Source organism: Lontra canadensis, unplaced genomic scaffold (assembly GCF_010015895.1).
Source record: "Lontra canadensis isolate GAN:19392208 unplaced genomic scaffold, GSC_riverotter_1.0 scaffold35, whole genome shotgun sequence".
Taxonomy (NCBI): domain Eukaryota; kingdom Metazoa; phylum Chordata; class Mammalia; order Carnivora; family Mustelidae; genus Lontra; species Lontra canadensis.
The window spans coordinates 2,275,675-2,290,872 of record NW_022631029.1 but is presented as its reverse complement, the minus strand read 5'-3'; the positions used below and the strand labels follow the sequence as shown (position 1 = coordinate 2,290,872).

The following is a 15,198-nucleotide window of genomic DNA, read 5'->3' as shown; positions in this document are numbered from 1 at the left end:
CCCAGCCAGCCCGCAGCTCCTGTCTACACTTCGTGGGCTCTGGCCATCTGGCTGCTTCCCAGGTAGCATGCCTCCGTGGATGTCGGCTGGTTCCCCCTTACAGGCCTGTGTTACAGCCCTGCGTACGGGAATGTTCCCCGGAGAGGCACAGTTCCGTTGCTGTCATGGGTCCCAGTAAAAGAGACGTGGCCACTGTTGAGCAGGACTGCTCTTGTCCAGTTTCCACCTTTGCCCGGAAGTCTCTGCCCACACTTGACCTGTAATCCTGTCAGCCCGCACATTCCCAGCCTCTGTGTCTCTTCAGAGCCTGCTCTGGGGCTTCCCACAGATCTCCTGGATCGGAGTTCCAGAAACTTCTCTCCCACCCCTGACCCCTTTGTCCCCCATTCGTGTGCAGAAAACGTTGGGTCCACAGGAGGGAGCACCCGAGAACCCCGGTCCTCTTGTCAAGTGTTTTCCTGCACTTACCAGCCCGCTTACTGCCCCACAGGCCATCTCCCCTGGCTTTCAACAGCCAGTGTTTCCAAGGCCCATTCCAGTTTCCTACTGAGCTGTCCCTCTGCAGAGCGGAGCTCTCTGCCTGCTGTTGGGTGTCACGGGCAATCAGCACGTTCCTGGGTCTGAGGGAATGGGGCTCGGCTCCACCCGGTGGCGGGTTCTGCTGCAGTTGCCTTACAGTTCTCCGGGCATCTGCGTATACTACCAGGTGAGCAAAGCCCGTTCAGAGCCCCAGTCTGTTCCCGTCAGGTCCCATTTGTAGCTCCCCAGGGCTACCAGCTTCAATCTACCTCGCCAGCGAGGACCTGGGGCTTCCCACCAGGGAACCTGCCACGGAGCCATCTGTAACTCTGTGTCTCGCGCGGGCAGATGGAATAGTTCTTGTAGGCATTTTGTGCGTCCGTGGGTGCGAGGGGACTTTGTCGACATTCAGCACATGTCTGCGTTGCTACAGAGCCCCCATGTCCACTCATGGCCCAGGAGACCATCCTGAGTGCGGACCCTGGGCCGATTCCAATCCCTTTCCAAACCTGGGAGGCATTTCTTCTGATGGGGATGGGTATGTCCTGTCCTCCTGCCCCGCTCCGACTCCCACAGTGATTCCCTCAGGGCTGGGCTGCACGTGGGCATCCCTTTCCTCAGTCAGCTTTCTGCAGCCATTTGCCAGACTATGACCTGACCATTGGCCATGACCCCCGAGTCTAGAAACCCAGACAGGGGGCGTCTTGTTCTGTTCAAGACTTCCATCACTGCCGAGAAAAGGTGCCGTTCAGCTCACCGGACTGCTTTGTTTTCACCTTCTTTGATGAGGTGCCGGCTTTCCAAACAGCGTTGTCCCTTCACCTTGGCCCTGCTGTTCATAAGCCCAACAGCGGTTCGTCCGCGGAGAGCTGTTTGTAGGGCACCCTTCAAGTGACAATAGAATCTGGCAGCTACTCCCCCGTCTTCAAAGTCAGTCCTAGGGGAAAAGAGTCTCCCTGTTCACGGGAATCTCCTTTCATTCCCCCAGTAGCACGGTTGTGAGTTGCTGTCACAAAGTCTGGGCATCGCTGTCACCAATGGAGTGTTTCTCCAACACCATCAAAAGCATGATGGATATGGCAGCTTTCGAGAATATTTTATCCTTCAGTTGCCGAGACAATCTTAATTAGCCAAGAGATCTGGGAAGAGAGCTAAGGAGGTCCATTATATTTCAAGGGCGAGGGCACCGCCGGGAAATCTCGGGGAGAGCCTAGGAGCGCACTCCTCTCAGGTGACAAGCTTCGTGCGTCCTGAATGCACACCCAGGCCATGCTTACTAACCCGGGTGACAAGCTTCCTGCAAACAGCGAGAAAGGACACATCCTCGACCACTTGTTCAGGGAGGGATTTTCAGTACATTTAGTAAACGTGATCCCTTTATCCCCTTGTTATAGGCAGTTTCGTACGATCATTTCCTTTGATAGTTTTTTTAAAGATTTATTTATTGATTTATTTGACACACACACACAGACATCACAAGTAGGCAGAGAGGCAGGCAGAGAGAGGGACACCCTTCCTTTGACATTTAAAAATAAACCTGTTCTGGGGCACCTGGGTGGCTCAGTGGGTTAAAGCTTTTGCCTTCAGCTCAGGCCATGATCCCAGGGTTCTGGGATCGAGCCCCACATGGGGCTCTCTGCTCAGCAGGGAGCCTGCTTCCCTCTCTCTCTCTGCCTGCCTCTCTGCCTACTTGTGATCTCTGTCAATTAAACAAATAAAATCTTTTTAAAAAAATAGATAAGAATAAACCTGTTCTGATTAAGTCTTGGTTCCTTGTGTACCGGGGAAAACTGAAAGTCGTGTTACAATACCATGACTTCTAGTAAGAAATGGGTTTGGTCTTCACCTGAGTTTCTGGCAGAGCTCCTAAAACCCTTAGAATTTACTAAATGATGGGAACAGTAAAGGTGTATTTTGCAGTCAATGAGGCGACTTTTGCAAAGACCCTAGGTAACGTAAGGATGGGGAGAACCAACCTCGTAGGTAGAGGGGTTGGAACTTTGAGGCCTACCCATCCCCCACCAGATCCCCCCACTTCTGGGAGAGGAGAGGGGCTGGTGATTGAATTCAGTTGCCAGTGGCCAGTGTCATCAGTCACACCTGTGTCATTAAGCCTCGATAAAAACCCAAACCGATGGGTTCAGAGAGCATCCGGTTTGTGAATTCATGGAGGTGCTGGGAGGGTACACACCTGGGGAGGACATGGAAGCCCCATGCCTTTCCTCTATACCTTGGCTGATGCAAGTACTCTCGTGGGCTGCCGCTGGGTCCTATCCTTTTATATTAAATTAGTAATCAAATGAGTAAACGTTTCCTTAGTTTTGTGACTTACTCTAGCAAATTAATGGGATTCAAGGGAGAGGGTCATAGGAACCTCTGATTTCTAGCCCATCGGTCAGAAGCACAGGGGACAACCTGGACTCGTGTTTGGCATCTGAAGTGGAGGGCAGGTTTTTGGGACTGAACCCGCAGGCAGTGGGTCTAATACCATCTCCATGTACATAGTGTCTGAATTAAGTTAAATTGTAGGACAACCAGCCGGTATCTGAGAATTGCTCGGTATTGTGAGGGGAAAACCCACATTATAATTGGTATCTGAGGAAGATTTGTGTGGTCTGACATTTTTTTCTGAACAGCCAGTCCTGAGCCTTGGAGGGAGGGCTCACCATGCAACCTCTGTGTACCATGGGACATATGTGCTCATAAAAGGTTTCTATTGGAGGAGGATTAAGAGGTAGACAATGTTTCGTGAATGTGCTCATCTTTTTTTCTTTCCCTCTTCAAATACAGTTAGGCTGAGGATAAAGGAAAAAGAGGTTTATTCAAACAGGATGGAGAGAAATAAAACCACATCATTATATCAATTGATGCTGAAAAACCATTGGGCAAAATGCACACCCTTTCATGATAAAAACACTAAAAAATCTGACTGAGGGAAACTACCTTAATAGAATAAAGTCCATCTATGAGAACCCACAGATCACATCATACTCAACAGTGAAAGACTGAAAACGTTTCTTTCTTTTTTTTAAGTAGGCTCCATGCCCAGCGTGGAGCCCAATGTGGGGCTTGAACTCACGACCCCAAGATCAAGACCTGAGCTGAGATCAAGAGTTATACGCTTAACTGACTGAGCCACCCAGGTGCCCTTGAAAGCTTTTCCTTTAAGATCAGAAACAAGGATGCCCACTGTCACCACTTTCATTACACATAGTATTATGGAAGTCTCGGCCAGGATAAGTAGGTAAGAAAAAGAATTAAAAGACATCCCAACTGGGATTGAGGAATTAAAATCCTGTCTGTTTGCAAATGACATGATGGTACACATAGAAAATCCTAAAGTTTCCACAAAAAACCCAAACCAAAACAAACCAAAACAAAACCCAAAGAACAACAATAACAACAACAACAACAAAAACCCCCAAAACCATTAGAATTAGTAAATGAAATCAGCAAAGTTGCAATATACAAAACCGACACTCAGAATTCAGTTTCTATATACTAACAATGAACAAAAAGGAAAAGAAGAAAACGATTCCATTTGCAACAGCATCACAAAGAGAAATACTTAAGAATGAACTTAAACAAGAAAGCGAAAGATTTGCCAACAGAAAACTACAAAATATTACTGAAAGAAAGAATATACAAATAAATGGAAAGACATCCATGTTCATAGACTGGAAATCTTAATGTTATTAAGATGTCAATAGTACCCAAAGGACCTATAGATTTAATGCAATCCCAATAGCAGTTTATAGAGAAATAGTAAAATCCATCTCAAAATGCAATACGGAACCTCAAGGGACCCCAAATAGCCAAAATAATCTTGAAAAAGAATAATAAAGTTGGAGGTCTCTTCCATCTGATTTCAAAGCTTACCACAAAGCTAAAATAATTAACAGTATTGTACTGGTATAAAGACAAGCATGTAGAACAATGGAACAGCACAGAGACCCCAGAAATAAGCCCTCACATGTATAGTCAAATGATTTTCAGTAAGGATGCCAAGACCAGTGGGGCGAGGACAGTCTCTTCAACAAATGGTCCTGGGAAAACTGGTTATCTGCAAGTGAATAAATGAACACTTAGTACAGTATATAAATAGTGTCTTAAAATGATCAAAGACCTAAATAAAAGCCCTAAAACGATAAAACTCTTAGAAGAAAACAGAGAGAGGGGCACCTGGGTGGCTCAGTGGGTTAAGCCTCTGCCTTCGGCTCAGGTCATGATCTCAGGGTCCTGGGATCGAGCCCCACGTCCGGCTTTCTGCTCAGCAGGGAGCCTGCTTCCCCCTCTCTCTCTGCCTGCCTCTCTGTCTGCTTGTGATCTCTGTCAAATAAATGAAATCTAAAAAAAAAAAAAATAAAAATAATTAAAAAGAAAACAGAGAGAAATGCTTCATAACATTGGATTTGGCAAAGAGTTTCCAGATGTGACACCAAAATCACAGGTAACAAAAGTAAAAGTAGACAAAGTGGACTGCATCAAAATGTAAAACTTATGTGCACCAAAGGACATGATAAACAGTGCAAAGGCAACCTATGAAATGGTAAAAAATATTCTTTGAACGTATATCTGATAAGGGACTAATATCTAGAATACATAAAGAACATTTATAACTCAACAACAAATGTCCCCAGATAATCTAAGTAAGAAAGAGATGAAGGACTTGAATGGACATTTCTCCAAAGGTGATATCCAAATGGCCAACAAACATACAAAGATCCTCCACATCACTCATCGTCAGGGAAATGCAAATCAAAACCACAGGGAGATCCCACCTCACACCCTTCAGGTGGCTACTGTCAAAATAACGAGTGCCGGTGAGGACCCAGAGAAGTTGGAACCGTTGCGTACTGTCGGCGGGAATGTAAAATGGTGCAGCTGCTGTGAAAAACAGTGTAGTGGTTCCTCAAAAATTAAAAAGGTAATTACCATAGAGTCGGCAATTCCACTTTGGAAAATATATCCAAAGGAGATGAAAGCAGGAACTTGGAGAGATTTTTGCATGCCCGTGTTCACAGCAACATTATTCACAATAGCCAAGAGGGGGAAGCGGCCCATGTGTCCATCAACAGAAGAATGGGTAAACAAAACGTGGCCTCTCCGTGCACAGGAATACTCAGCCTTAAAAAGGGAGGACATTGTGACACATATCACAGTATGGACACTGAGGGCGTTATGCTAAGTGAGACAAGCCAGCCACGAAAGGATAAATACTTAATGATTCCACTTACACGAGGTCCCTAGAGGAGTCAAATTCAAAGAGACAGAAAGTAGAATGGGGGGTTGGGCAGGGTCTAGGGGAGCCCATGTTTAATGGGGACACAGTTTCAACTTTGCGAAATGGTAGTGATGTTTGCATAACAATGTGATTATACTTAACACCACTGGACTATAAGCTTAGAAATGGGTAAGATGAAAAAAAATGGATAAGATGGTAATTTTTAAAATGGTAGTGATGTTTGCATAACAATGTGACTATACTTAACCCCACTGGACTATAAACTTAGAAATGGATAAGATGGTAATTTTTTTTTTTATTTCTTACCACAATAAAAATGTTAAACACTGTGGGAAGGGTAATCATTCACACTCCAAGAAGAAGAAATAAAAAGTAATAGAATGAAGTCTGCCAAGATTGTGTGTGAGGTCAAGAATTAACCTTGCCTAAGAGAGTTCGGGCCTTTGCTCTCGGCTCTTGGGAGGGATCTCTCATGCTCTGGAATGTTCTGCCTGTGTGTTCTTCTGAGATCTTTGGCCCACAGCCTTTGAGTACTGTCTCTGGGAGAGAATGGAGTCTAAAGGTCAGCCATGTGGGCCATATATGACCAAGCCCCGACAAAACTTGGAGCACCAAGGCCCAGGCAAGATCCCTTGGTTGGCAAGAAGGGTGCGTATTGCCACGCAGTGTGGTTGGAAGGAGGAATTGGCATCTGTGACTCCCCTGGGAGAGGGTGACTGGGGGCAGCTCCACGTTTGGACCCACTCTGCCCCCTACCCCATACATCTCTTTCCTGGGCCAGTTTTAACCTATCCTTTCACTGTTATAAACTGGATCCATAAGTAGAAACTTCCGGTGAGTCCTGCGAGTCCTTCTAGAGAGTTATCAACCCTGACAATGGTTTTGGGAACCACTGCAACAGGTGTCAGAGATAGGGGATGGGGGTGCTGCCTCTGTTGAAAGCAGTGTGGCAGGTCCTCGAAAAGTTAAACCCGGAATGACCATGTGACTCAGCCATTCCACTCCTGGGTATGGACCTCAAATAGCTGAAAACAGAGACTCAGATACGGAGTGCGTTGTCCAGAGCAGGACCATTCATAGTAGGTAAAAGGTGGAAACGCCCAAACGCCCATCAGTGACTGAATGGACAAACAGCAGGGTGTGCAGCCAAACAACGGAAGGTTAGTCATGAAAAATCAAGTATGGATCCATGCTACCACATAGATGAACCTGGAAAACATCAGGTGGAGTAAGAGAAGCCAGACGCAAAAGGCTGCAGATTTGTATGATCCCATTTTAACCTTTCTATGCAATGTCCAGAATAGAGAAATTCAGAGAGATGGAAAGCCATCAGTGGTCGGGCTGGTGTTGGGGAGTGACTGCTCACGGGACGGGATTTCTTTTGGGATAATGAAATATTTTGGAACTAGATAGAGGTGGTAGTCGCACAACTGTGTAAATACACAAAAAACCACTTGTCAGGGATCACATTGGGCCCCCCATGAGGTACGTTCATCCGGACTCATGATGAGACCTAATTTGGAATGGGAGTCTTCTTTTTTTTTTTTTTTTTTTTAGATTTTATTTATTTATTTGACAGAGAGAGATCACCAGTAGGCAGAGAAGCAGGCAGAGAGAGAGGGGGGAAGTAGACTCCCTGATGGGCAGAGAGCCCAATGTGGGGCTCAATCCCAGGACCTTGAGATCATGACCTGAGCCGAAGGCAGAGGCGTAACCCATTGAGCCACCCAGGTGCCCCGGGAGTCTTTTTTTTTTTTTTTTTTTTAGATTTTACTTATTTATTTGACAGACAGAGATCACAAGTAGGCAGAGAAGCAGGCAGAGAGAGAGGGGGGAAGTAGGCTCCCTGCTGAGCCCGGAGCCCAATGTGGGGCTCGATGCCAGGACCCTGGGACCATGACCCAAGCCGAAGGCAGAGGTTTTAACCCACTGAGCCACCCAGGTGCCCCATGGAATGGGAGTCTTTGCAGGTGTAACTAACATAAGGATCTCAAGGTGAGATCACCTTGGATTGGCAGTGGGCCCTGAATCCAGTAACAGGTGACTTTATAAGAAAATATAAGGGGAAACTGACATAAGACACGGAAGAGAAGGCTGTGGGATGACAGAGGCAGAGGCTGGAGAGACGTAGCGGAGGGCCGTAGGTGGCCGCGGGAAGCCGGAAGAGAGGCGTGGGACGATTCTCCCTTGGAGCCTCCGGAAAGAATCAACCCCGCCCACACTTTGATTGCGGTTTTTCAGCCTCTAGAATGGCAAATTTCAGTTGTTTTAAGTCTCTCGTTAGTGTTAATTTGTTATGACAGCTTTACGAAACAGTACACTACTGAATGATAGTTTATACTGGCAAGCACACACACATGAGCACACACGTGTGCACGCACGTGTCCATACATGGGCACACACACGCACGCACACACGCACACGCTCTGCTCCTCCGGCAGCCTTCCCCCTCTCCGCCAGTGACCACCTGAACTTCTGGCACCCAGGGCGAACCCTGTTGCTGCGGGATGTAAGAGTCTGATACTCTGCCCTATACGTGTTTTTCCCTCCGCCCATTTTTGCTTTCTCGGGCATCTTTTGGCCTCTACTTATAATCGTGAGACTGTGCCCCCCGCCGTGTGAAGCGGTGCACAGGCGAACTGCGCGCTTCCGCAAGCCAGCGCTCCGGAGCTCCGCGAAACGGACAGATGGTTCGCGAGGTGCGTTCTGTCGTGCCGGGAACTAAACTTTCAAGTATTTAAGGAGCAACTGTGCATCGTGACGATGAATCATGGGGAAAGATCGCCGTGCTTTCTCCCATGGCAGCAGAAAGGTCAAAATAACGCGTCAGCTAGGGAACAACGGGTGTTGAAATTTCTAAAAAACCTGGAAAGAGAAGCCAAAATGCTTCAGGAGAAGCTGTGTCTGGGGCTGGGGGCTGGGGGACTCTGAGGGAGGAAGGAGGGGCGCTGCTTGTTGTTATTCTTGCTGCATTTTATGCACGTTTTCCCCAAAGAATCCACGCAAGTAACTCGGGAGGGCTGGATTTTTTTTTTTTTTTTTTTTTTTTTTTTAGGCTGGATTTTTTTTTATGCCAGCCGTTCTGTTGGGGGCTGGGTAGTATCTCTTTTTGTGGGTTTGATTTGCAGTTCCTTAATCATCGGTGATGGTGAGCATCTTTTCAAGTGTGTATCGACCCTTGGTATATCTCGACGATTTGTATATCTTCCTTGGAGAAATGTTGTCTTAGTTTGGGTTGCTACAACAAATAAGCCATAAACTGGGGGTGCTTAAATAGCAAACAGCTATATCTCACGGTTTTGGAGGCTGGGAAGGCTGAGCTCATGGTCAGATTCTTGGTGAAGGCCCTCTTCCTGATTTACAGATTGTCCTCTTCTAGGTGTAGCCCCACACAGCAGAATGGAGAGACACCGTCTCTCTGATGTCATTTCTTTTCTTTCTTAAAGATTTTATTTATTTGTTTGACAGAGAGAGAGAGAGCACAAGTAGGCAGGCTCCCCACTGAGCAGAGAGCCCAACATAGGGCTTGATCCTAGGACCCTGAGATCATGACCTGAGCTGAAGGCAGAGGCTCAACCCACTGAGCCACCCAGGCGCCCCGCTGATGTGTTTTCTTATAGGGGCACTAATCACATTAGTGAGGCTCCACCATCTGGACCTAATCAATTCCTAAAGCCCCCCCCCTTCATACTGTCCCATGGGGGATTTAAATTTCAACCCGTGAATTGCTGGCAGGGGCGGGGGAGGGGGGACACAAACATGAAGGCCATAGCAAATATCTCTTCCCAACTGTTGTCTGTTTCTAAAGATTCCACATATAAATGAGATGGTACAGTATTTGTCTTTCTCTGTCTGACCTGGTTCACTTAGCATAAAGCCCTCAGGGTCCATTTGCGTTGTCACAATTGGCAAGGTTTCCTTTTTTGTAGCTGAATAATATTCCATTATATATATAATCATATAATAATAAATAATATACATACATATTTATACCATGATTACATATATAGATGCATGTGTGTATATGTCACATTTCTTTATCTGTTTGTCGGTCCATGAACACTGAGGTTGTTTCCATGTCTTGGCTATTGTAAATACTACTGCAATGAACATGAAGAAGCAGTGACCTTTTCAAGTTAGTGATTTTGTTTCCTTTGGGTAAATGCCCAGAAGTGGGATTGCTGGATTGTATGGATGCTCCTTTTTGAATTTTTTGAGGAACCTCCATACTGTTCCGTGGCTGTACTCATGGACATTCCCACTGGCAAGGCTCAAAATGGCCACAGCGAAACAAATGAATCGCTGAAGTAGTATTTAGCAAAAATTTATTGTCACGCACCGAAAAGAGGGCTTGCAAGCCGGGAGCGCTCAAACCAGAACACGGGATGTATTTGCTGAGAAAGCAGTGATAGTTGATTCTTCCTGGTGACTGGTTACAATATTACAGTTTTCAGGGGTTGTACCAGCCTCGGGAAACAGTTCAAGTTCGGCTTGTCATTTCCAGAGGCACAAGCCCAATGACGCAGGTCGAGTAAGCCTTGCAAATTGAGCTAAATTAAGCTTTGCCTCCATGGCTAAACTGGTTCTGTCTCAGGGAAGCTTCAAGGCCGGTCTCTGCCCTTGATTTTAATGCTGCGAACAGAGCACAGAGCTTCCCTTTTCTCTGCATCCTTGCCAACACTTGTTATTTCTTATCTTTTTGATAGTGTGGTTTTGGTTTGCATTTCCCAGCTGATGAGCGACATTGAGCATCTTTGCATGACTTTGTCCGTGTTTAAATTGTGTTGTCCTTTTATTATTGAGTCAAAAGACTTCTTTACATATTCTGGATAGAAATCCTTGACCGGGCATGTGATTTGCAAATATCTTTTGCCTTCCGTGGGTTGTCTTTTGACCTTCTTGCTGGTGTCCTTTGAAGTGCAAAGGTTTTAAATTTGGGGAAGTCTGGTTTCCTATAATCTATGTGACTGATGCCATCTGGGGCATGTAGGGTGCGTTCAAAATACGGGGATCCATCTAGTGGAGATGCCAAGGACACTTTATTATATAGGCTGGAACGACACTGGCCTAGAATGGCCACCAAGCAGGGCTGGGTGGCCCCCTCTGTCTGTCCTCTGTCTGTCCTGAGACAGACAGACTCTAAGCGTCCTCTGGCCATCCAAGGGACACCTCCTCTGAATATGCCAGGAAAGAAAGGCTTTAGCTGTCACACTTTCCAGTTCCATTGTGGTGGTGGTGGGGGGGTGTGCTGCTCTAAGCTCCGGGTTCTCTCAGGAGTCCCCAGTGAGCTGTCCCCAAAGTATGACTATTGGGGACAGGCAGGACAGGTCACACACAGGAGTGAAACTCCTTGACCACCACTTGGAGTCCGTGAGCCCATCCAGATTCCTCCGTTGCCTCCCATCATGAATAACCGGGCTCCAGCTTGGGCTTCAGAGGCGCTGACTCAAAGAAAAGGCTGCCGCCTATACCAGAGCCTGGGAGTGTTTCTGGGAGGGGCAGTACGGAGGGGAGCAGTGCTCTGCTCTCTGCACAGCCCCTGTTCATTTCAGGCTGTGGTTCTCAACCAGAATGATTCTCCACCATAACCCCAGAGGGATATGGGTGGCGTGCAGGGAATTTTGGGTTGTCGTGGCTCTGGGGTAGGGGAGGCTGCTGGCACTCAATGGGTCAGCCCAGAGGTACCTCCCAACATCCTGTAATGCACAGGACGGCCCCCAGCCACCACCTGCAAAGAATGATCCCGGATGTCCATAGTACCCAGCTTGGGAACTGCTGATTTAAGTTAATTCTGGCCGAGTGAAGCCCAGTTATTCGTGGGTATCAGGAGTCATGATGAAGGCTGTAATTGGAACCTCTAGTCAGCATAGCAGGGACTGAAGCAGGTGGAGGAGATGAGACCCAGGGGAAGAAGACACAAAGGTGCAGCCTTGAGATCACTTGGACCTCAGATTGTCCCAGGTACCCAGGCTGGGAGGTGAGACAGAATCTCCGTTCCCTGCAAAGTCCTTCTCGGGTGGGTGACCGGCAGTTAGGAGGTGAACAGGGGGCCCAGGGGGAGGGGAGCACAGCACCCCTGAGGGGCCACTGCCCAGCCAAGTCTTCATGGCGATAAAATCAGGGCACTGTACAGAGGGGTCTTCCACAGCCTTGGCGTCTAGCTCCAGGGAGCCTTCCATCATTCGGTCCCATTCTCTGCTGGAGATTCTCCTGGAGGACTCTAGGGGGCAGCAAGTCCCCAGCTTGCAGGCGTCCACGGTTATTAGCCATCTGGCCAGTTCATCACCCATCAATTCAGATGAAATGGTTAGTGTCTTTGCATGCTTTGGAAAAAAAATCAATGCTTACAGATTATATTAATATGTCTTAGATCTTAGTGGGCTTCTTTGGACAGACCTATTGCAGAAAATTGAGATAATCAAGGGAAGAGTTCTCAGTCATCCAGAACTGTCGCCAGTCAGATCGGCACGATGCACATTTTGGAGCATATAATTCCGATTGAATTTCAGACAAAAACGGAGTGGAAGTGGAAATATTTGTACCTGCCTCTCCTTTGTCTGTAATATCATGGGCATCTTTTTGTGTCAAGTACCCTTGAACGACATCACTCTTAAAGGCATAGTGTGCCTTATTTCGCATTTGGGGGCTGCACGGTGTCGTCCGGGGTAAGATGTGAGCCCAGCCCTCTCCTGGAGCCCGTCAGCTGAGCATTCTTGTTGGTCTCCTGGCCCTGCCTGGTCTGTCCAGCTCTGTAATGTGGAACATTCGAGCACTGGTTCACTGCGGTGGAGTTCTGATACCGGGGTTGTAAATCTTCATGGAAAACTCCCCATTGCGACACTAGGTCTGTTTGGAGCACCACCAGGAAGGGAGATAAAAACCAAGATTTGTCTAAAGAATGGATAAGGCTCAGGCACCAAGTCTTCAGGAAGAATGTGCTTGGGGCCTATGTGGGGTGAACGGCAGCCCCCCCAAAGTTACATCCACACCCTGACACCTGGAACCTGTGACTGTGACCTGATCTGGAAAAGGGTCTCTGTGGATACAGTTAGGTGAGGGATCTCGAGATGAGATCATCCCGGGTTATCTGCGTGCACCCTAAATCTGATGCCAGGGGTCCCTGAAGGAGAGGCAGAGAGATTTGAGATGGAGAGAAATCTACATGGAGGCGGAGGTGGAGAACGGGGTGTTAGGGTCCCAAGCCAAGGATGCTGGGAGCCCCCCGAGCTAGGAGAGGCCAGGAAGGACCCTCCCCTAGAGCCTTCCGGGGCAGCATAGCCCTGCTGACACCTTGCTTTCACACTTGTTGATGTCTAGAACTGTGAGAGAGTAAGTTTTATTGTTTTAAGTTGTCAATCTGTGGTTATTTGTTGCAACAGTCCTCTGAATCCACTACAGGATCCAGTTGGAGACACAGAGGGACTTCTGTGGGAAAGAGAGGGTGCCGTGACCTTGGCCATGCTGCTCAGCCAGCTCCTAGGGACTCTGCTGACCCCCTTGTGGAGGGGGTCAGATTTGCGGGGAGGGGCGGCAGTGCATCCTCTGGCTTAAGATTGTTCAGTGAATTTGAACAGGAAGCAGTTTTCAACCCCCTCCCCAGTCTGCCTTGATTCAGGGACAGGAGCTGTGGCCATCATTTCGGGCACTGGGAAGAAGCAGGAGCTGTGGGGAAGAAATAGACCCCACCTGCAAGAATGCCCCAACCTGACCAGTTGGAGTTGGAGGCAGGTTGTTATCGGGACAGGGTGGAATGACAGATGTCGTTGCTCTCTGGATCTGCCGGTCTCACCTCCCATAACTCAGATTCAGACACTCCTTCCTGAGCACTTGCCTTGGTGGGGGGGAGCAAGGGGGGGTGGAATTGGCTGCAGCAGGCAAATGGCAGGCCCCACTTGACCCCGAGGAGGGGCGGTGGATGTGGCCAGTGGACGTGGCCCATGGTCAGGGACCGTGGATCCAACACTTGGCCGTGACCATGGGATAAATGTTGCCATCCCCCTGGACCACACATTTGTCCCGGACACACAGGGATGGTGACGGCCACTGTCAAGGAAGCCGGCTTCTCTGCACAAGCATCCGGTCTGGTTTTTGTTTTGTTTTCCTTTACTGAATGCAGTGTGATGGACTTTACACATAACATTTTATTTTATTATTATTTGTTTTAAATATTTTATTTATTTACTTGACAGACAGAGATCACAAGTAGGCAGAGAGGCAGGCAGAGAGAGAGGAGGAAGCAGGCTCTCCGCTGAGCAGAGAGCCCGATGCGGGGCTCGATCCCAGGACCTTGGGATCATGACCTGAGCCAAAGGCAGAGACTTTAACCCACTGAGCCACCCAGGTGCCCCCATTTTATTTATCATTTTTACCGTTTAAGCGCACAGTTAGATGGCATGGATGCATTCACAAGATTGTGTAACCATCACCACGATTTGCGCCCTCAATTTTTCATCATTCCCGCTATAAACTCTATGCTCAGTAAACAATAGCCCCTCTTCCCCCCTGCTCCCAAACCCCGGTAGCCTCTCTTCTATCTTCTCTCTGACTCTATGCATCTGCCTGTTCCAGGGACTGTGCATTAAGTAGAATCAGGCAGTGCGGTCCTTCTCTGGTTCACTGAAATGTAGCTTACGAACGAAAAAATGAACCGTAAACGGTGGTGTTGCTAAGTCACATGGGAGCCCCCACTGCCCGCAAGGCCTGGGTTCCCTCCCTTCCTCCCCATGCCTGTTTCCATGGTGCAGTCCCCTCAGTCCCCCACCCCGCCCCCCACTCCCCGGCCCCCAGGCTGGGCCTCATCTCCTGTGAAGAAGCCCTTCCAGCCCTACTGTGTCTCCGGCCCACATTCCTGGCTTCACTGGCTAATTGGAACTGATTGGGTTCCAGAGAGTTCCGGAAACCCCCCTCAGTGATCGGAGAGACCCCCCAGGGTCCCAAGGATTTGCTCAGTGAACTGCTGACCCTGAACAATTAAGAGCATTTGCTGGGATTGTGAGCAGACGCTGCAGACCAGACCTCAGGCCCGGCACCCTCTCTATGGACCCAGACTGCCTTTGGCTTTGTGAACCCAGCATCCAGCTCATCCCCCTTCCCAAAGGACCCAGGCCCTTGTCTATCTTTTGTTTTTTTGTTGTTGTTGTTGTTGTTTTGTTTTTTGGTTTTGTTTTGTTTTTTAAGATTTTTATTTATTTTTGCGAGAGAGCGCATGAGCAAGGGGGAGGGGCACAGAGAGAAGCAGACTCCCCGCTGAGCAAGGAGCCCAATGTGGGACTCGATCCCAGGACCCTGAATCATGACCTGAGCCCAAAGCAGACACTGAACCGACTGAGCCCCCGGGGTTGGCCCCCCTTGAGCCAACCAGGAACACTTCTGTTCCTGGTTGAACTGTGTTTCCCCTCCATCTTTTGTCTTTCTCTGTATTTTTTTTCCTCCTC

At 48.2% G+C, this 15,198-nt stretch overlaps 1 long non-coding RNA gene across 1 annotated transcript; it reads right to left on the bottom strand.

Annotated features, from left to right (window-relative positions):
* Positions 1-232: 232 nt before the first annotated feature.
* On the bottom strand, positions 233-14,771 carry LOC116874091. The gene is made up of 3 exons (XR_004383925.1): positions 14,665-14,771; positions 12,762-12,768; positions 233-242 (listed from the first exon to the last, which is right to left on the bottom strand). It is a non-coding gene; the product is annotated as an uncharacterized LOC116874091 (long non-coding RNA).
* Between the last annotated feature and the right edge of the window lie 427 nt (positions 14,772-15,198).